Raw genomic sequence first — 24,330 nt, forward strand, 5'->3', positions numbered from 1 at the left:
AATGGCTATTGAAACTGATGATGTTATAATTACTTTAATATCATATAATAATAATATTTCTTGCGTAAAAAATTATATTAATGTGTTTTTATTACAATATTAAAAAAACATGTTGGTTAATCATGAAATCTAGCAAAACATTTTAAAAATTTTACAAGTTTCCGATTACTATGTATAATACTTATCAATTATATTTGAATATCTTAACTTAGATGTGTCATAAAATTCTGAACTTATATAAAGTATATAATTAACATAATGAGTTAATTCTCGTTGATGTTATTTCCCGAAAATAATGGCAAAGTTAATTTAATAAAATGTGACTTTGTTTACGTCAATTTCTATTAAATCTGAAAATGCTCATGAAATAATCATTAAATGTGCGATTTTAATTTGAAAATGTTCATATCTTTCTACTTATAAAATGCTATAAACTCATTCTCTTATCTTCCGGTGTCAGCTTATGTTTTATTACCGGCGTTAATCGCTAGCGCGCATTTCCTGAAGAAAGATAAGTTTGTATGCTTACTAAATACCTATAATATTCATTGTAAAAGGAATAATGTAGTGGAATAAGGTTGTAGGTACCGCTTAGGGAAACCTAAAGAAAATTTATATGCATATACATGGGCGAAAGAGCGATCGATCAATACCCTTTTTTATATACCAAAACCGTTCCACAAAATTAAAGGACCTATTTTTAAACGCAAAAAATTGAAGAACAACGAAAACGTGGTTGTTATTATTAAAACGGTCTTTACTGCTCTAAATGTTTTCCCCACATAGTCCCCACCAGTAGCAATGCACATTTGCCAACGAGGAACAATGTTTGTATGTTTCGCTTTACAAGAGTCGTTCCAAAACTAAAATCGTTTAATCTTTAGCTACTAAGACGGAAGTGGTACTATTAAAACGAGCGACCTTTTGGGCTTCAGAGTTTTACTTTTATCAACGTATGCAGTCAATGTACTTTCGCCAGGAATTTTATGACTCACGTCAGCTTCTAACACGCATCTACTTCTGATATACATCATCGACAAATATTGCTTCTCTAGAGTCAAATGTACTCAATATTTGCAACAAAAAGAATAAACATTCGAGTCATGACTCCATTATAAATAAAATTCCTATTTGCAACCCATCTGATCAATTCGGATGAAATAAAGATAGGAGAAATTACTTTTCTACTTTGTATATAGATTTTTAAAATGTAATGTACGAAAACTGTCCCCCACATGCTGCCATTTAATACTGATTTTCAATTGAATTAAATGATCATCATCATACTAATAGTACGTAGAAATTAGTTCGATCTGGTTCATTTGATTGAATCAAAAATATGATTTTGCAATACCAGTTATAATTGAAATAATTAAGACAAATCAAAAATTAACATCTTACTTCATTATTTTTATTTTTTTTACTTTATCTCTCTATTTTATTTTCATTGTTCAAGTGCAGGCCAAATTTGATAACTACACAAGGAAATATTCTCACTTGTTTTATTAGATAATTAACTATTCAGAATAAACCGATTCATTATATACATATAATTATTAAACTTTACAATTAAATAACTTCAACAAATACATACATATATACAGATATATATATATATATATATATATATATATATATATATATATATATGTGTGTGTGTGTGTGTATGTGTGTGTGTGTTTGTATATTTTGGCAGCAAGTCATTATATAAGCACATCTGATTGAACAGGAGGTATTCTTTTTTCCGATTTTTCCGGACATTTATTCGATTCGCCGAGCGGTATTTTTTTTTTTACTTCTGTTGGCATATGTATAAAATGGCGCCCAAAAGTTTTTGTTCAGCCATATTCTACTCAATCGCTTTCTATCATTTAACACCGGGACAAATATACTAACAGTAATTAATGTCTAACAAGAAACTAAATAAATGAACTATAAAATAAGAAAATCGAAATTTAAATAAAAACCATTCGCCCTTACAATTTTGCACCCATCTTTTAACAATAAAAAAACTATAAAAATACTAAGCCTCACAGGAAAAAAAAAGAACACGTGAACAAGTATAATCACTCCAGATGATAATCGGACGCACCGATAGCAACTGCTTGAGTAGAATATGGCTGAATAACAACTTTTTGGCGCCATTTTATAAAGCATGCCGAGTGAAATAAAAAAGACCGCTCGGCGAATCGAAAAGATATCCAGAAAAATCGGAAAATTAATAACTCTATTGTTTTCAATCAGTTTTGCCTGAATATATATATATATATATATATATATATATATATATATATATATATATATATATATATATATATATATATATATATATATATATAGTCCAAAGAAGCTTTGAATAAAAAAAAATGCAAAAATAAGAATAAAGAATGCAGTTTAAATTCCCGGAAGGAAAAAATATTTTAACTTTAACCTATCGCAGACTTAGCACCTAGATAATCCGACTTCTAAAATATTTATAATGACAAAAGCCAATTTATTTACATAAGGATGAAGAAAGAAAGAAAGAAAAAAAACCTTTACTAAAATTGTTAAATAGAAATAGACTTAGCATTTGCATAAGCCGTTTTCGCAAAAGTCCTCAATTTTAAAACAATTTAACTGCATGAGGATGAAAGGAGAAAACCCTAACTAAAATTTTGTAAATAGAAAACGATGAGTTGGACGTAATGTAAAAATGCACCGAATTTAAAACGGAAGTGAAATTGAAATTTGTGTTCCCTTTTTAAAACATTATTATTATTATTATTATTATTATTATTATTATTATTATTATTATTATTATTAATTTTAGTAGTAGTAGTAGTAGTAGTAGTAGTAGTAGTGTTGTTGTTGTTGTTGTTGTTGTTGAAATGTTTCAGAAGAGGCTGGGCAGTAAAGAAGTGATTTAAACAATGAATTTATCGAAAAATATAATGTAGATGTAAAATATAATAAATATATTTCAATAATGATGCAGAACTAGTTATTGTGTGTTAACATGATGACGGTTTATTCCGCTGATTTAAGTAATTTTAAGATTTGAATTTTATAAAATTATGACTCAGAATGTGAGATGAAAAATAGCGAATTTTCAATTGTGATATATTTTACAAGTTAATAATTAGAGATAGAAAAGGCATCGTAATAAAATGCATTATCAAATGATTTTTAAATTTAGAATCAGAAAAAAAAGCTCATAAAAATTGGACTTTCTTTGAACGAAGATACTACTCTTCCATGTTCGCTTTTGGGGGCGGTATTTAACGCAAGTTTGAAGAAACGTTATTTTTTTATTATTAGGCGCATTTTCTTTCCATTAAAATCTATTAATTTTTTTATTATTGAAGCGACGACAGGGGGTATTTCAAAGAATTCAATCGGTAACATTAGTAATCAAATTCTTTCTTGTTTCCAAAAATATTTGGTGCGATAGAAATCTGTTCATCCTTTCATTATTCATTCGTGCTTAATTGTGAATATCGAAGATGGTATTTTTTTTTTCAAGAATATTAAGTGAGCATTTCGAAATTTTGGTAAAACTTGCGTAGAACGCTCTGGAACACAAATTTAAATTTCACTTCCGTTTTAAATTCGGTACATTTTTACATTACGTCACATTCGACATGTCAACTGTTGTAGGTTTCAAGCTATGCTAACAAGGTTGGGAGTGTCTATTGCGAAAGTCGTTCTTAACATGGGGAGTTTGGGGTGTCCATTCTGAAAGCCGTTTTTAACATGGGGAGGTTGGGGATGTCTATTCCGAAAGCCATTTTTAACATGGGAAAGTTGGAGGCGTTTATTCGTTGTAAGAATACCCGAAAACCTATAAAAGTCGACATTTTCAATGTGAACATTGAGTTGGACTTGTGTAAACAAAATACCAAAAAGGTATACCGAACTGATTTTTTCGTTTAGAAATTAAATTATTATATTTTGTTAATAAAATTTTATTTTTATATTAAAAAAAATATTTCATTATCTTTTATATATAAAAACTACGACTGGTAAATGTTATTCTTTCGATTGCTTTAGATTGGGGGAGCAATTTAAAAAGAAAAAAAAATTAAAACGGAACGAATTTAAGTTTCTGTTCAATTTTTAAATCAACCGTAAAATAGAGCGTCTCTTAATGTTTTACATAAATTTTCTCCGTCAGAAAAATGTATGAACCTCAGTAGATTTTAACTGCCCTTATCCCCCCGCTGTGTATTTCCGTGTGGTAATTCCAAAAGAGCTCCAATCTCTGGGGCCCCCTCGCACATCTTTCTCGAAAAACACCCGTCCAGCTGACACCACAATAATTTCCCTTACTCTTTATCTATGCCTAAATCAAAACGTAGAGTCCATGAACAAAACTTCTTTCTTAGAAATGCACAGCTGTGGAAGTATCTGCCGCTTGCCTGTTTCCCTCCTGACTTCAACTTGGGTGTCTTCAAGTTCAACATAAACAATTTCCTGATGAACCGCCCCCCCCAAGTAATGACACGTTATCAAATCTCCGATACTAACTATTACTACGATACTATCCCATTGATTACTCTACACACAATAACCCTTATCCCCGAGCGGCTTCCGGGCCTTGATAAGTGGTGACCTCCCTGTAAAAAAAATACACACACACACACACACACACACACACACATATATATATATATATATATATATATATATATATATATATATATATATATATATATATATATATATCAAAACAGATCCTATATTGTTTATGGAACAACAAGGACAATCTCAGTAAGAATTTAAGCAATGACAACATATAAGCTTGCAAGCGTTATTGATAATTTTGTACGTCATATTCTCGTGATATACTAATTAAAAAGCTATGCAGTATTGAACATTGTCGATTAGTTTTAATTTCTACACTCAATAGGGAATGCAATATATTTGTAATATATTTGTCCGAATAGTTTGGCATTATTTCATAATTCATAAAATGTTACATGAATTCCGTAATTTTTTTTTTGGAAGGGTATTATTGGTAGAATAATTTTTTTCGACTGCAAATAAAATATTTAATTGTATCATTTTAAATCGTATGACTACTGTGCTTATCTTGATGTACTTTTCCGGACACGGGAATCTCTATATCAATCACGGGAATCTTCTGTGGAAAGTAGCAATCTGTATGGATTTTAGACATGGAAACCTGCATTTAATCCAGGAATGCTCACATATCATTACTTTGTTAGCCAGTGGCAAAGTTTCTAAGTAATTTGCAATTGTATTTTGAGTGTCGTCAGGAAGGAAAAAAAACTTCAACCCCCGGAGGAGTGTAACTTTACAACTTAATTTTTTACAAAATACGCGTTCCACTATGCCACGAAACATTCCTCAACATACACAATGGAGAAGTCAGAAGTTATACGGACCGAATGACTTGAAAATAACACTTAAAAGAACAGTAGTCATAAAAAGCAAAATAATAAGAATAATCAATTCTCATCCTGAAATAGAATCTTTGATATAGATATGATTTACAAGAATCAATTTTGTTGTTTTTAGAAACAAAAAGGTGGAGGATGTATTAGGTTGGCGCAAAAATAATGTCGTCTTTTGACGTTCAACTTCAAAAGATCATAACTCCTTTCATAATGAACTCTATTAATCGAAATAATAGCCATAAAATCGACACATTTTTGCTAACGAGGATCAAGTTCATTTATTCTATTAGCATAGAAATCCGGAGTTCTGGAAGCGATGAAGTCATTAAGGCTGATTTGGCATCATCTCGGCTTTTGAAGCATTTTTCGCGCAGGAACTTTTTCGAGATGCTTGAGAATGTGATAATCCCTGGACGAGAGGTCCGGTGAATATGGCGGATGAGAAAGATTCATAGCCCAATTCTGCAGGGTCTATTGAGTAACATGCGGGGCGGGTTGTTGCAGAGGACAATTGGACCCTTTATATTGATCAATCTCGGGACATACGTTGGAGCTTCTGGTACATTCCGTCAATTTGTCGGCAGTACTTCGCCGTAATCGTTTCGTCCAGATTCAAGAAGCTGTGTTAGATGAGACCGGCTCTAGACAACCAAACAGTCACCATCACTTTCCTTCTGTGAAATGTTGGCTTCGAGAAGTATTATGGATCTTCTCCGGCATCTAACCACTGTACCGAAAGTCACCGGTTGATGTAAAGGACAAACTGCTCATCACACGTCACAATCTGCTCTAGAAATGGTCGTTTTTGTCGCGCATTAGGAGCGTAAAAACACCTTAAGAAGAAGATTTTTTGATTATCGTTCAATTCATGCGGCATCCATTTATCCAACTTCTTGGACTTTCCTCATTGGTTTACATGGCGCACAACTGCTAAGTGGTCGACCTGGAGTTTGATAGCAGCCTCTCGCGTGAGTTTACGAGGATTGGCTTCAATTAAGGCTTTTAAATGTTCGTTATCAACCGTAGTCTTCATCTTCGAGGCTCTCGCCACCATTGCGAAATTTATTCAACCATCGTTGTGTCACATGCTCGTTAGTGGTTCCTGGGCCAAATGCATCCTTGATATCACGAGCTGTCTTGGCAGCTTTTCGGTCTAGTTTAAACTAGAGCAATAAAATCGTGCGGATTTGAAATTTGTCCATCGTGTCGAAAAGCCTGCAAAAAATTGATGAAAGAAATTCAGAACAGTAACGAATAAGACGATTCAATAGAGCGAGAAACACTGTTTCACATCCTATATTACATTGATATATATATATATATATATATATATATATATATATATATATATATATATCAATGAATTAATTAAAAAATTATATATCAATGTAATATATGTGTGAAAACGATATTGTTTTTGACCAACTTAATAGTTAGACGGAAAATAATTAAAAAGTTAATGTGAGAAAATTCAAAAGAAAAAGTAAAGCTTAAAAATATGATCAGAAATTATCGAAGGCAAAGATATTTTCGTTTGTTTCTAAATATAATATATCACGACTCTTTTATTAAAACATTGTTGATATTTCAAAGTAATCTCTGCATGTGTTTTCATGGGCGTTCATTCCCTATCGACTCGAGAACAGGTGGGTCAACTATTATGAAATTTTACTCGAAGGTACTAGATGCGTTTGGGGGTGTTTATAAGTGAGTTTTATATCGGAATATACTCGATAACATCGGAAATCAATAATTAGAAAATTAATATTAAAGAGGGCGTGCCAATTTTTACCAAAATTAACACTTTTGTACAACCTAACATCATAAGTATATTAAAGAAATTATCTCACTCAAAGCAGAAATGTTTAGCCTATAAAATCACGCGTACAGTTTATAAGACAGGGGCGCCTTCGCAATGAATGTTTTATTTTGGAGCATAATTGAACCACGATACTTGACTTTCGTACGTTTAACATTGATTCAGGTGATTTTATAAAAGTTATATACGAAAATCCACCGTTTGGTTATTTGCTACGATGGAGGCACGTTCGACATTAATGTGGTAGTTAGAGCACAATTGAAACATGATACTTTTACATTTAAAACTTAAAGTGAAATCATTATTTGCAAATAGTTTTGACAATCAGCAGGAGGTTTTCTACAGCGCAATGTAGACTACAATGTATTGAGGATTAGGGCACTGCGACCAGACATGTGAAGGTTTCTTCCGTTACACAACGAGAGGTCCCTAACTAGAAAAGACAACTATTAGATTAGTAAATGAGCAAGTTCACTGATGTCTATAACTATATAAGTATGAGCGTGTGGGACATTGGTTGACCTTTATTCAATCCTAAACAACCTCGTGTGTATATATATATATATATATATATATATATATATATATGTATATGTATATATATATATATATATATATATATATATATATATATATGTGTATGTGTGTGTGTGTTTTATTTTTTATTACCGTTTTATTTGTTTGGTTACATAAGTTTCGGATGTTGGACCATGTTTACGATCCAACAGCCTCGTCAGACCTTACAGAAATAGTTGTTAGTATCAGGAAGAAGTGTTTTAGAAAAAATACGAAAAAAAAAGGAAACAGGAAAAAGGAGGGTAGGAGATAATAAGAGGGTGGGAGACGGGTATTGGCAATAATTCAGTTTTAATGGTTAAAATACAATAGATTGTATTGTGTGTGGGGTGTAGCAGATTACGTTGGCATGGGTGGAGATATATGGATATAGAGAGGGGGAGGTGGAGAGAGGATGGTAAAAAAGAGAGGGGGTAAGGAGAGGAGGGGGAGGAGTTTCAATTTTTATGTTTTAAATTTCGACTGCTTTTTGCTTGTTCGGCAAGGTATATTAAGTAGATGAGAGAAAGAGAGAGAGGGAGAGAGAGGGAAAGAGAGAGAGAGAAGTAAAGGGTTCGTGTAGATGTCATGTGTTTGACAAGTATAAGGTTCCATTTAAAATTTTAATAGTCGCTGTAAGCCGACTTGTTCATTTCAGTTTACAATAAGTTATTTTTTAAGCATTTAAGAGTGAATAATACGCTAACGCCCCCTCAAATACGCATACATACATATACATACATATGTACATTTCTACACATCCATATACAGACACATATGCACACACACACATATATATATATAAACAATGTATATGCAGACATACATGGATCTATATGTAGACATACACACGCATACACACAACTCTTATACACATATACATACTCACATATATACATTGACACATATCCATATATCTCCACCCACGCCTATCTGAATCTGCTACCCCCCACACACAATAAAATCTAATGTATTTTAACCTTCAAAACTGAAATATTGTAAATATCCGTCTCCCTTCCCCTTATTATCTTCTACCCCAACCCGTTTTCCTTTCGTATTTCTTCTAAAACACTTCTTCCCAATGCTAACAACCATTTCTGTAAGGTCTGATGAGGCTGTTGGATCGTAAACATGGCCCAACCTCCGAAACATATGTAACCATACAGATAAAATGGTAATAAAAAAATAAAATACATATTTGCTCTGCGGTGGTATTGAGCACTCTCTTCTGGTTTTTACTAATTACCAGTTTGACCAAATATATATATATATATATATATATATATATATATATATAAATCTATTAAACTGTAGACGAGAAATAGCAAACAACTGTGTTCACAAAATAAAATTTACTCTAGGATAGCGATACAAAATAGCTTTATAACAAACAATAGCAATAGAAAACAAACAAATAAATAAATTAAATAAACATGAATATACATAAACGATCACACATATATGTATATATATGTATATATATGTGACTGTATGTGTGTACACATAGGTATATTTATATATATATATATATATATATATATATATATATATATATATAAAAGGAAAAGATCTACCTTAAACCACTATCCTAGTTCTAAAACAGATCCTTTGTTCGATAAAATGCATGCCCATTGGCTGATAGGAGGGGGCGCGGTATATACTAGAAAGCTGATTGGCTAACTAGAAATCCTCAACATATATAAAAACAAGAAGCAACCAAAAAATTCGCGCATAAGCCTGACGAATCCTATAGTGGATGAAACGCAGAATATTCAGTGTAGCTTAATCGCCATATATATTTTATAAATTACTAACTAGCTCTACCTACGTATTGAGCAGTTTTGAAGTAAATACTTAAAGTTTACGCATAAATCTATACTTTCGTATATTAAATTTATGTGAGTAAATGAAGTAGTTATATATATATATATATATATATATATATATATATATATATATATATATATATATATATTAGAGAGAGAGAGAGAGAGAGAGAGGGGGAGAGATATTCATGACAGTTATATCTAATTTATAATTCATTATTAAATAACAATATTGCATTACATTGTCAGAAAATCGTCGTTGTTCAGGATAATTTTTTTTCACTAATAGATTGACAATTATCAGGAGCTCACTGATAATGCTTCGAAACAGAGATTGATAAGTAAAAAATTGATAAATACAATGAGAATACAAACAAAACAAAAACTTACTCAAAAAACAAATCTTTCTATTTATTTGGAAAATGATTTACACTTAGGTTTCAGCAAAAGCACATAGCCGTTATCAGCGAGAAAAGTTTGTTGCGATAACCCCAAGTAGTTGGCAACGGTTACCTTAAAGGTTTAGACTGCTGAGTATATCAGGCGACTTACTACTTAGTCTCCAGTGAACATCATTTCTTATTAAGTGCAAGTTAATACTGATTACTGACACACGAAAGGACACATAGGTATAAAGAAATACTAATAAGTACTACAGCTACTACTACTACTACTACTACTACTACTAATAATAATAATAATAAAATTGATATTACGACTTAGACAATACTACTATCGCTATCGCTAGAACAGCTTGAGTTTTTAGGAAACTTTAGAATAGGGAACAAATTCACATGAACAAAAACGCTAACAACCACATGAAAACTGCAACAGAAAAAAATGATAAAGAAACAACATATGAAAGCAAGAAAGATCAAACCACAAAATGCCTACCCCCCCAAGAAAAAAATTGAAGCATCTGCATCGACTAGAACTACACCAAATAGTCATGAAATGTCAAAGAGAACGCAGAAAGCAATAACTAGGTCGACTTATTATCTAGAGAACAACGCCAGTTGTTTTCAGTGAGTTCATTCTGATGACGACCTGTGTTAGTATTCCTAGTTAATATAAATAACAATAAGAAGAATAAGAATTAATTGATTAGTTAATTTTTTACTGTAGTTGTTTCACTTATATTTATAAGCGGTAACTCGCATTATCATGTATAGAAATTTAAGTAAAAAAAGAAATCCTTAAATATAGAATCAATCTCACAGGGTAACCGGCGCTTATAAGGCGTGTGTTATTCAAACGGCAAAAAGTGATTTAATTTTTAATACAGAATAATAAATTGCCAGTTATTGTGTTTCTCTATATCTATCGTAAACATACATAGAAATTGATAGTTACCAGGTTTCCAAACTTAATCTCAATGTGCATTTTTTTTTACACTCACGGTTTTACTGTAAATGTGTCTGATCTAAAGCGTTCTGCTTCTATTTCCAAACTATTTTATACATTCAATGGCGAGTCATTAGCTGATTTCCAATACTACGTTATTTGAATATTTCTTGTTTGTATATATTAAATCACATGCTACTATATAAAACATTATAGATAATAATATATAATACCAAAAATATAGAACAATGCTAACATTCATTGCCATTACAGAAGTAAATAGACCCAGAACTAAAATAATATTCCTGATTACATAGTTCTAATGCTGTTTGATTTGTTAAAAACTCTAGCAACTTTTCTGTTCATACAAAAATGTTCATTTTAATAATGATCCCTCTAGGTCTAATTTCAATTCTTATAGCCAACACATGCGTAAAAGGTGAAACTGAAGTGTAGTGTCGTACAATACCACGCACAATAAAAGCAGCACCGCCTTGATAAAAACAACACAATTCCACGCAATTATGCCCGCGAAAAAGCCAATAAACTCATTCGTTCTTTATCGAGGAATAATATGCTATCTGCAATTAATTTAGACTCGTTTTAATTTTAAACAAAGCAAAAAAAAATAAATAAATCGATTGCTTTTTAAATACTTTATTGGCATGTTAACGTAATTTGGAAATTGTTGATTTTTTATTCAAAAAGTAATTCATTAAGATAAAATGTAAAAAAACATATTGGCGCGTATATATTTTTAAACAGCTAGAAAACCCATGATCAATAATGATAACAGTATATAATAATAATAAAATTTGAATTATATTTAGACGTAAAGGTAACGTGTTGTGAGTAGTGGGAAAAGGGGGAAGGAAACAAAATAACCATAGAATAAGGTAAATAAATAATTGAAAAAAATAAAACATGTATCCACGAGCCTCTTACGTGAATTGGAAGAACGTTCAAGAAATAATGTGGATTCTTCATGAACTTCAACTTCCTGACAAAGTACCACACGTATCCTTCATTAATTAACAATAATAAACACATTTATTTCATTAGAATGAGTTTGTTTTCCATGTATAATATATTTATCACGTATAGTCTTCTATTTGTTTCGATCAATGAAATATAAGTGGCAGAATATTTGAAAATAAAGAAGTTTGGAATAAGTTTTCGGAAGTTTACTTCAGAACAAGAACGTTGTATTGGGTAAAAGACTGTGTATCCCCTTAGTTTGAAAATATAATGTTTTACAAGTTAGTAAAAATAAATTACATTGGCACTGGATGTTTTTATATTTTAATTGATAAGATATTTATTTAGATAACACACACACACATATATTTATATAATTTTATTTCTCCCTATATAGATTAAATACATAAAAACTATGGAATCGCTTATGATAGAGATAATAAATATTTCAATTCGGCTACTTTGAAAATATGTTTCTATATAAATATGCATAACCATATAGAAATTTACAACACCAAGTATGCAAAATTTACATTAAAAGACAGTACGACCTACTTCAATAATAACCTATCAAGTAGATTAATATATCGATGGTTTTCAAATAAGAAAAACTAAGTAAAATAATATTAAATATAGCAATGCTGAAGGTTAATTTAAAAGTAACTATTAATTATGCAATTCATCAAATGAAGTTATTTTTAGTTTGGGAATATTATGATTACTGATACCAGAAAAAGTGTATCATGTTTGACATTGATATTATTACTGTTTCATTACCATGTGTTGAGTAAAACTCTTTATCTATCTATATATCAATAAAAGTGAAAGTATCTGTTTGTGTATGTATGGCTGCCTGTCTGTGTAAATTTCCCTACACAATATATTTGTCAATTTTCAGTTTACAGACTCTAAATTTGATATACGTTATTATGTAATCGGTTTTCGGTCAGAAATTCGGTTGATAAAGGTGTCAAATTTCAACAATTTTTCATAAGAGAATTCTACCAAACTCCTCCACCAATTTCGGGTCTAAACATTTAAAATTTTACATATAGATTCCTTGGACGTGTATCTAACTTAATAATATAGATTAAACCCAAAACAATAAATGTTAACGGGTCATAATAAGGGTCAAACTTAAACAGGAACTTGACCGCTTCTTTTTTCTCAACATACACCTCCAAATGCTAGTATATATATAAAAGTGAAAATGTCTGTCTGTGTGTCTGTGTACATTTTCCTACCAAATAATTCTGTCAATTTTCGGTCTACAGACACGAAATTTGGCATGAGGTATATTGAGATTTGGGGAATTCTTTTTAATCGGTTTTCGGCCAGAAATTTTGCTGTTAAGGAGTCAAAGTTCAACGATTTGCCATTTGAGAGATCTATAAAAGTCCTCCGCCAATTTTGGGTCAAAACACTTGAAATTTTAGATATGGATTACGTGGACAGGGATCTAACATTGTAATCCTATTGGAGCTCCAAACAATAAATGCTAAGGAGTCGAGATTGGGGTCAACGTTTTAAAAAAAATTGACGTCTGCGATCTCTACCAAATTCTCTCTATGGTAGTTAAGGAAGACTATTATATAGAAAGGCATTACCGTACATATTCACACTTTTACCTATATACATAGGCACGTAAAATTATGAACGGTACATAGGGCCCGAGCAAAGCCGGGCGGAACTGCTAGTATATCTATAAAAGTGAACGTGTCTGTGTGTGTGCCTGTCTGTCTGTGTACATTTCTCTACGCAATAACTCTGTCAATTTACAATCTGCAGACTCGAAATTTGATATAGCGGGTACTAATATTTGGGAATATCTTTGTAAATTATTTTCGGCCAGAAATTTTGCTGTTAAGGGATCACAGTTTAATGATTTGACTTTGAGAACTCTACCAAACTCCTCCGACAATTTCGGTCTAAACACTTGAAATTTTAGATATCTATGGATCTAACTTAATAACTAGATATGAGTCCAAAACAATAAATGTTAAGGGGTCATAATAGGGGTCAAATTTTAAAAAATTGACTGCTTTTTTTTTTGCTCAACATCACCTTCAAACACCCGGGCAACGCCGGGCTGAAATGCTAGTATTGCAATAGATGTAATTGATAGAACTCATATAGAAATTAACATAATTAAGCTTATTAGAATGGTATCAATTGCTAATAATAATAAGATATAGACTAAGAAGAATAAGGAAAATGATTTTGACATCACTATAATTGGCCAAGCTTAAAGACAGTGGCTAATTTGACAGGGCTAATTTTTTGATAAGAGGCACTGTGAGATTAATGATTTAGCAGGTGGTATATAGAAATATATATGCATATAAATATACGTGTACGTATATGTTTTCATTCCCATGAGATTAACTCCTAAACTATCCGTAAGAGTGTATAAAAAAGCTATTCGACATCACGTAATAGATTTTATCTACATGTCGATACTTTTAGAGTAATTATTATTTTAGGAAAAGTAGATGGTCACAATTTACTATTTAAGAAATAAAATATCTTAGATTTGCATCGAAATAAAGCCATAGTAATTAGATAGTATGCCGTGAAGTTCAACTGCATTTAAAGGCTCATTAAGCTGCAGCCTTCTATTTTAGACATTTTAAAGAATAATACAAACATGTCAGATTTATTTAAAATTGAATATAGCCGTATTTAGCCGTATTTTAATTATATTTTAATTATACCTTAATTAAAATGTATGTGAGGGCACATACAATTGGTGCCAAACTGGTCTGCTCGAGAAATTAACTGTAGTCGTCATGCGATATAGAGATGAAATTATGCTTAACATTTGATAATTGGTAAACGTCGAGGAGGTCTATAAAGACAGAAAATGTGCTTTATTTTTCTGCTTGGTTTCCGATGCTGAAGGTTTAATTAGTTTCAAGTTTATTTAACTGCTGAGTAACGCAGCATGCCTGCATTTTGTATTATCGGTGCTTGGAAGTAGTTACACACGATATCACTCCGTCTATTTAGTCAACATGCGCCTTTTAATATATTAACATTTTTATTCCCATTAATTAACTAGTTATGCATGGTGTCTTTTATAATTAACGGCGCCGCTATAAACTCGTCTTGGGCACCCCCTCTCATATGGCTTTTTGTGAATCGATCGCAGAGAAGCTAAAATTACTCTACGATTCTTATATTTACTTCACATCAACTCATTTACACACAGGAATCGAAGAGGTACACAAATGTGTAAACCTTCCTGCCTCTCGAACTAAAGCTACACGTATGAGAGAGGTCAACATGTGTTAGCTATTCGATCTTGATTAAAAGAATCACTGCATCCACTATGGACCGCAACGACATAAAACAGAAATAGCAGGTTTATTATAAAGTCACCGTCTGTTGCACAAAATCTGAGTTATATATTTTAGTTTGATTGGACTGTTTGAAAATACAGAAATGAATTTGCAACCTAATTGTTATTTAGATAATAAGACTAATCGAAAACTAGTCTATATAATCGCTTTATATCTCCTAATCCTCTAGTCTCTTATTTTCGTTAAGTTCTATCTTTTCGGTTTGGAATAGGCTCCATACCTGTAGTGGGGGCTTTTGTTGTTTCCTGTGGAGTATTCAACTTTTCTTTAGCAGAACTCTTTTGGAGGTTTTGACCATTAGGAAATAAGCGGAGATTGTGTGTGAGAGAGAAAGAGAGAAAAAGAGTTAGATGGAATCAATGATGAGATATAATGCATAAAGTGTAATCGAAGGTGAAAAAGTCTAAAGCGAAAGTGAAATTAAAGCAGTGATTAAAACCCTCGAAAGTACACTGCATATAATGGATAATTAGGAGCCTTCAAATAGACTTTTTTAAACATGACATAACTCTTAAAAAATAATATGAAAGAGGGTTATCTTATGAAATAAGAGTTGATTAATTTTGCATTAATATCACTTTAGATAAAAATGCAGCTATTAACAAAAACGTTGAATAAATGATGCAAGATTCTTGATATCTTTTACTTTGCATATTGTTTCTTTAATGTGTATTTTGAAATGTCTTAGCGCGCAGTTTGAAAATATTCCAAACACTGTTCATCTGAATATATATGTCAATATTTTTTTATTGGTATAATTATCATATGTAACATTTTACTCAATAAGCACGTTAAACCCGCAAAGTATTAGCGAGTTCTTAGCGATATAAATAAAACCTACAAAAATTAAACAGAAGTCAATGATATAGGTGCAACCTATCAAACCGTATATCAGCGTTTTTAAAGTATTGCGTTCATTACTAATAACGCCACTGTCAAGATATTGCGAAACATTTTGTCTTGGCTATATTTGTTGTGCCAGAATATATTTCTGAAGAGACTGCTTTCACTGAATTACTGTCTTGTGTTAGATCTTTCTCGATAGGAATAATATTAATCAGCAGTCAATCTGCCTGATGATCACTCCATGTGTAAATAATTTAATATTAGATATGTGCAAAGATTTTTCCCGGGTTTGTTTTAAACCATTGTAATTTACTACATTCATTTTTTTATTACATAAACATATCATGATTAATTTATAACGTTTTCTTGGATTTTTAAAGTAAAACTCAAATATTTATATGTTGAACCAAGACTGGTATCCTTAAAGAAACAGAGAGTGAGCTTTCATCATTATAATGCACATCCTCCCACATCACTACGGACCAGAAATCCGGTAGTAAAATTTTGCTCGGAGATTTTTTTCTCACTTGCATATTCTCTTGATATGCTCAGTCGGCTTATGATGTATTTTGAGGATTACAAAACCATTAATATGGGCTACGTTTTACATCAAGAATGAAGGTTGAATATGAGTTAGCTCATGTTTTAGCATAAAAACGATTATGAATTTAACACGTGAGGTCTTTATAAGTTTATTGACTGATGGAATGAAGAGTAAAGTCTTTATTTTTATAATTATTTGAAAAACACGGATTGTCATTGTGAGGATAGAATGTTTAACGGTAAAACTTTTGCACCCAGCTAATAATCTGGATTTATATCATAATCTGGTAAAATTTGAATTTCGCATCATAAGTATTGCCCAAGTTCACCGTTGCTTTATGTTATACTATTGGGTCTAAGGAAAACACAAGGTCATAAAATGGAATAAATGTTTAAGCAGTAATAAATGAACTGGACCCCAAAGAAAACCTCAGATGCATAACCGTTTTCTTTGCAAAATATTTGTTCAGTGTATGTATATTATCTTCTGTAAGCATTTTGTCAACTAACCGATTGACACTGTGATAGCACTACCGACATAATACATTCCAGAGTAAACCAGAATTGATTTTTTTACAAAGCAAGGAATATCTAGGCTCATTGGCAGATAGGACCAAGTTATAAAAACCAACGCTTGTTATTGTTATGGATAAACATTGTCAACATAACATAGTTCTTTTTTTTATTTCAAGATGCAATTCGTTATTAAAAATTCTTTTGCACCGACTTTTCAGTATTAAATTCTTCGTCGCTTGATAAAATGGTACTAACTGATCTATGTGTATAAGAAACATAATGAATTTCATCGCCATCATCTTTTTTACGCCCATATATTTTGTACCAAGGACAATGCATGCGTTTGTCATTACACACATAGGTAAACTATTTTATTACTAAGAGTATGTTAAACGTAGTACAAAAATAAACATCATTCACTATGACTACACATTACATACAGTTATGCATCCAGAAAAGAGTGGTGTTTAACCTGACAGGGGAATATATGACAGTACGATAAAAAACACCTCTATTAGAATTTGTGTCTACAATAATACTGGGTTAAATAGAGCTGAGATTAGAGAGATAACTAAATACCAAGGTCTTCGGTTGGACATAAAAAGTACCTGCAATAAGTAAGATAAAAATTATTCTATTAATTATGAGAACAACTGGATTCATTCACAATAATACCAAAAACCGGTAAATAGACACAGTTAATTGAATGCAAGTTAGTTACAATCAATTATACTTTAAAAAATGGTAAATATAAATAATAATTTTTCCGATATAGTGGGTTAATGACATCCAGAAAGGTATTCTGTTCTTAGCCCCATGAGCAATTAGCGGACTTAAAAGAATATTAATTAACTAAAACATAGCATACACGTTTCTTTATAAATAAATAGAAGTGTGCGAAAATAAAAATGCCTCGCTGTAGATAAGATTCATTTAATTTAGTATGCCACGATGAGAGAAAAATTGGCAATGAATATGTATTCATTCTAAGGAAAACATGTAATACCGAATTTACAAATAAAAAGAATATCACTGCCATTAATAAATACGCTTAGTCTGTGATAACATGCAGCTTTAACATTATACACTGGCTTCAAAGGGATATAAGCAGACTGTATAATAAAACGCGGAAAATGTTTACACTGTCCAAAAGACAACAGAGGAACCAGTATCTGCTAGATTTAATTTGCCCAGGGGAGTGAGAGGTATGGGTTTTTCAGAAATTAGCATTGAAGCACTATTGTAAGCACCGGACAATATCTAATGGACTACCAAAATGTAAACCTCAAAATTTTCATCAACATTACGACGTAAAAGCCAGCAGAGGAACCTCTATTATCAACTTGCCAAACGCTTGGGATTAGACTGCCTTGTCAATGAGATAGAATCAGAAAACAAGTCTGTTACGAAAATAACCCAAAAGTGTCGCGAAAAATACACAAAACACTTTCATTGCAGGAACCTGGAAGGAGTCAACCAACAGTATCCCAAGTGTTTTCTGCATGAATTCACCCAGGGTTACATAGATGAGAAAGGCTCTATCGACTGGTTTAAAAGACGATCGCATTAATATGATCATGAGATAATTATAATGACTGTCCAAGATTTGATGCTCGATGCTTTTAAGAAGATGACAAGAATTGAAATGACAGCACTCATCTATAACACAGAAGTAAAGAATGTGAGCCATATGAAATCAAAATGTAAGGTTCTGTTGAATGACAGCTACTATAGAATGCGATAAAATGGAATATGTAAATACCTCTAGTAAAGGAATCTGTAACATGTTGAATATCGAATAAGCAGCAAGGTCTGGTTACAAGAAAGAACGTTTGGAAATAAAAACTTCATACAACATTTATTATGACTATGCGATCCCTACAGCTACGAATCCAAAAATGCGGCTATTAAACTTTACATAGTGATGCAGGACAAAAAGGGAAAATGCGGCAATCTTTATGGAATCTGTGTCACTAATGATGCTTGATTAAACAGAGCTAAGAACAAAAAGTTTAATAAATATCAAGTTTATATTTACGACATAAACTGTAACTGGAATTGTAAGAAGATATTCATTATTCCAGTAATTATAGAAGCAACTAGAGTAATGAAATATATTTGAAAAAAAATAGCTGACGAATATGCCGGTGAACTAAATACAAGAGAGATTCAAACAATTGCACTTAAGGTAATGATTAGAATCTCTAAACGGTCTCTCGGTTAAAATACAAGGGGTCCGAAATCTCACTACAGGGCTGAAAAGTTTTGTCATGTTTCCATTAATGAGTATTTTTCTCTCTATTCAAGATATCTGATGAATACTATTTTGGAGTTTTATGATGCATGAGTATTGTATTGAAGAACCTACGCAAGTTGTGAAATTGTTTTACCAAAATCAGGAGTTGTTTGTTTTGACTCAACGAGCTTAAGGACGACATTTTTATATAATATATTTCCCAAGTCACAACATAATTCGAAACCTTGCGCGCCGTTACGTAAACAAACCTCAACCCTGCAAGAATTGAAGGAAACCACCAGGACCTGTCATGAATAATGTTTTGAAAACAGCACAAATATGCGAAGATGAAAATGGTAAACATTTAAAAGACATTATTTTTCATTAATGAAGTACGAATTTTGCAGTTTATTATTTAAACACACCCCATGACTTAGTAATAATGTGTAAAAATTTCAGAAAGATATCATCAAGAATAACGAATCTATTTAAGTCCAAACTCCTTCAGTGACTTCTTGGTCAGTCTGTATATGAGATAATGTGTGAATTTTTTGCATCCAGTAAGATGCCTCATCCTCAAATTGAATAAAACCAGAAGAATTATTAAAATATACGCATATCATCTCGCTCTTATTTGGTCGACCATCATAACCATTTATTTTACTTCATCATGATCGTCGCTTATTATTGAACGTAATATCGATCCTGACATACTCCAAACTATTCGTTGTTTGACTACTTATAGGACACAAAAATGTATAAAACAGTCACTTAACAAAAAAGAAAGAAAAACAGGATTAATGCTTTAAGCGATGAACCGAAATAAAAACAAACCTATTTTTCATCGGTGGAATTCTTAAGAATATGTCAAGGATATTCACCGGAGCTTACAATTGTTCTACTACTTGCGCAGAAAGCTGATATTAACTGCAGAATTATATAAGGATCAACATTTGTCATATAAATTATTAATTCCGAATAAATAAAAACAAAATGCTATTATGTAAATGGAGGAAATTGCGAACTTATTTGGCTAGTGGGATTTTTCGGTCGGAGTAATTCATGGCTTTTATCATAATTTGTATGCAAATTAGTGATCAATAAAAAGTGCAGATCGCAGTGTAATATCACACTTTTGTGTTTTCTATGAATTATATGGAAGCTTTCATGTGAATGCTTGGGGAAAATCAAATAATTTGTCACGTGTTCTGCTAACAATCAATATTTTACTCGCAATGTATTTGCACGCAGATCATTAGCGATTGTTGTTTGTTACTTATTTAACAAATCGGTGGTGTTCCTATGGAGTATGAATGAGAAAAAGTCCCTTTAGATTTACAGAACTCCCCCATCACTTTCCATTGCATTGCAGATTATCTTTCATTATGGCAACAGCAATTCATCATCGATGTCTTCACAGGCAACCCCCTTTAGTGTTTTTAGACAACTGAGTGAAAGTAAGCCTTAATAACTTGTCCGTAATCTTGTACCTTTTCGATGGAGCTCTGGTTGGCGCTCTCCCCTACTGGACCTTTAACAATAATTTTGTACGCTCTCAACATGAACTAGTGCCCCATCCTGTGTTTTGTAAATTTATTATTATTATTAGTAGTAGTAGTAGTAGTAGTAGTAGTAGTAGTATTACTATTAGTATTATTATTAGTGTTACTAGTAGTATAAAAAGAGTAGAAGTAGTAGTAGTAGTAGTAGTAGTAGTAGTAGTAGTAGATGTAGTAGTAGTAGTAGTAGTAGTAGTAGTAGCAGCAGCAATATTCATCCGATTCAGAGCTCTAACGCCGGTCATTTCGCAAGAAAAGATGGTACTTACTGGAGTTTTTGGTATAGTCCTCCAAAGTTTCTAGTATATTTCATTTGTTTTTAAACTGTCACAATGATTTTGCGTGCTGTCAATCAAGCCTGGTGCCATTATTATTATTATTATTATTATTAGTAGTAGTAGTAGTAGTAGTAGTAGTAGTAGTAATAGTAGTGGTAGTAGTAGTAAGATAATAGTAATACTTACACATAAGGAGCTGTAACGCCAGAATTTTGCAGGAATCGATATTATTTCCTGGAAACTGATTGATAAATCGTCTTAAACCGTGTCGAGTATTTTTCATTACTTCAGAAACATTACAAATAACTTTCCCATTGCGTGACATTTGTATACTATTAATTTATTCCTGATATATTAACTACGATAATCTTCCCTAGTAATCCGGTATTTACTGGTTCATTCTAGTGAAAATCTGAAAGATACCTCCGTACTGTTTCTAAAATCTCTTATTTTCATGAACAGTTTCCGTAATATAATGCAAAAATAAATCATCATGTTCGCCTTAAATATCTGTTTGATTTACCTTCCTCTCGTGTAATTTATTATTATTATTATTATTATTATTATTATTATTATTATTATTATTATTATTATTATTATTGTTATTTCATATTAAGTTGACAGTGTTGGGATAATTTACATCGTTTTGTTTAGAAAAGAGCGGGCGTTTACACCAAACTAGTGAGCATAGTCAAAGAGTGAATTGGATGGAAAATACCTGGCATAGGATGTTTTCTGTGCCAGGCTTAACTGACTTCTGGAGTACTGTTATATTGTTCTTGATTTCCAAGGAGTTCCACTGTTTTTCAAGATCATCTGAAATTGAACCACTCCCACATTTGATGATTGGCACGATGAAAGTGTTCTTATTCCACGACCTAGCAATCTCCACTCTCAGTTTCAGATAGTTTCGTAGCTTCTCATATATTTGGCTTGCTAAGTTGATGGCATTTAGGCAAACCACAAGAATATTTTTCATTTATTGTTCTTTTTGTTTACAGCTACAATTGGCCTTCGGGACAAGATCAAAGTGTAGTATCTGTTCTTCAGATACTGCACTTCTGTTTCTTGTTCTCTTTCGGTGGAAGAGAGGTCCTTCAAGACTGAGACAATTTTTATTTTTTGTACCTTTTCTCCACGTTTTAAAACGACCCTGGTGTCTAACTCTGTCCCGTGGGGAGGCATAGTAAATAGGTACAACATCCTACGGTTTTGACACTTGGTCTTTTGGGCAATTCAAAGTGTAGTATCTATTGTTCAGATGCTGCACTTCCATTTTTGTTCTCTTTCGGCGGAGGAGCAGTCGTTCACGACTGAGACAATTTTTTTTTTATTTTTGTACCTTTTCTCCATGTTAAAAAATGACCCTGGTGTCTAACTCTGTCCCGTGGAGAGGCATTGTAAATAGGTACAATATCCTGTTTCCTGTAAGTTATCTTTCCGTCACACTGAATCATTAAGTTCCAGAGAATCATTACGTCCTCATTTTTTACTACCCCTTCTGTAAGGTGTTAGAACCACTTGTAGGTCATGTGGACTCCAAACTTTTGGCGCGACCTCCAATGCAAATTTCAGACACTTTGTCATGGCCACGTTTGTACTCTTTTTGAGGAAGTGTAGAACACGTACTAACAATGTGTGACATTGTTTCAAGAGTTTAAACACAGTATGCACTAATCAGAACAGTCCTTCCGAAATATGTTTCGCTTGATTGCATTGGTATTTAGTGTCTGAGCAGTGAATATGAGATTTTCTCTCTCTTTTCAAGTCATTTAAGACAGAAGATTCCACGTGCCCTGATATTTTAATGCCTTGCTATCTCGTTCAAACTTACTATGAAGTTTCATTCTTGCCAACTAAGTCAAGGTTTCTGCTTCGATACTTTTCCTGTATTTCTGCTCATCTTACAGTGATTATTATTATTATTATTATTATTATTATTATTATTATTATTATTATTATTATTATTATTATTATATGAACAAGTGAGGATGGTATGGTGGAGGTATGGTGGGACAAAAGTGTCGTAACTATCAAGTAATTGGAACATAATCGTCCGGATTTGGTCGTCATTGACAAAGTCTCAAAAAACTGGCAGATTGAAGACTTTTCAATATCCTGGGACAGGAATGTGAGAGGGGAGGAGAACGAGAAGTGGAGTAATTATGCTCCATTGGCGTTGAAGATAAGGCGTATATACGGAGTTAAAACACAAATAACTCCGGTCTAAGTTGGTAGACTAGGAGTTGTATCAAGTCGTCTGAAAGGACAATTGAAAAAACACTACAAATCCCCGATGTTTTAGGTGGTCTTCAGACCTCTGCTTTTGTAGGTACCATCAGCATCCTTGGAAAAAAACCCTTAGTCTCTTAATCTCCTGGTTTGTAGGCGGGATTGAGGGAAATCCTCTGGAAATTAATTCCATCCCTTTCCAGAGAGACGTTGATAAACAAAATCAGAATTATTATTATTATTATTATTATTATTATAATAATATAAATTTTGTACTCAGTAGGAATTTCACACAAGTCATCATTAGATATTGCTTGCCCACAACAACCAGTGGTATTCTCCAAGTTCTGGGTGACAACAATCTCCCCGGATTACCAGTACCATTCACGTCATCGATAACCTCTGCAAATTTACGTTATCGCAACAGTTGTTTGCCTTTGGTTTTTCGCTTGCAATGGCCATTACTTTGTACTTGAATTTGAGTAGCGATACGCCTTCTGAGTCTCTTTCGCATCCATATAGTATACAAACTAATATGTGTTTTAAATCCTCTGCCTTTTATCCTTTTTGACACTTCGGCTATTGGCCAGATAAAGTCGGTACAATTTTTCGGTTTCAGTTTTCTTCGTTGCATTTCCGTTTTAATTATTTTGAATTGCACCGTTTGTAACTCAGGTAGATTTTATTTCGCAGTCAATGGTTTTCCTAAGATTTTAATTGTTTTCAGCATTACTCTTAAAATCTCATTTGTTCCCTTTGTCTTTTTCCCAAATTCTTTTTAATGGTTCCTGGTATTCTGGCAAGTATTGCAATTAAATCGATCATCTACAGGCT

The sequence above is a fragment of the Euprymna scolopes genome, chromosome 8, assembly GCF_053919585.1.
Source record: "Euprymna scolopes isolate OS-2025 chromosome 8, ASM5391958v1, whole genome shotgun sequence".
Lineage (NCBI taxonomy): Eukaryota > Metazoa > Mollusca > Cephalopoda > Sepiida > Sepiolidae > Euprymna > Euprymna scolopes.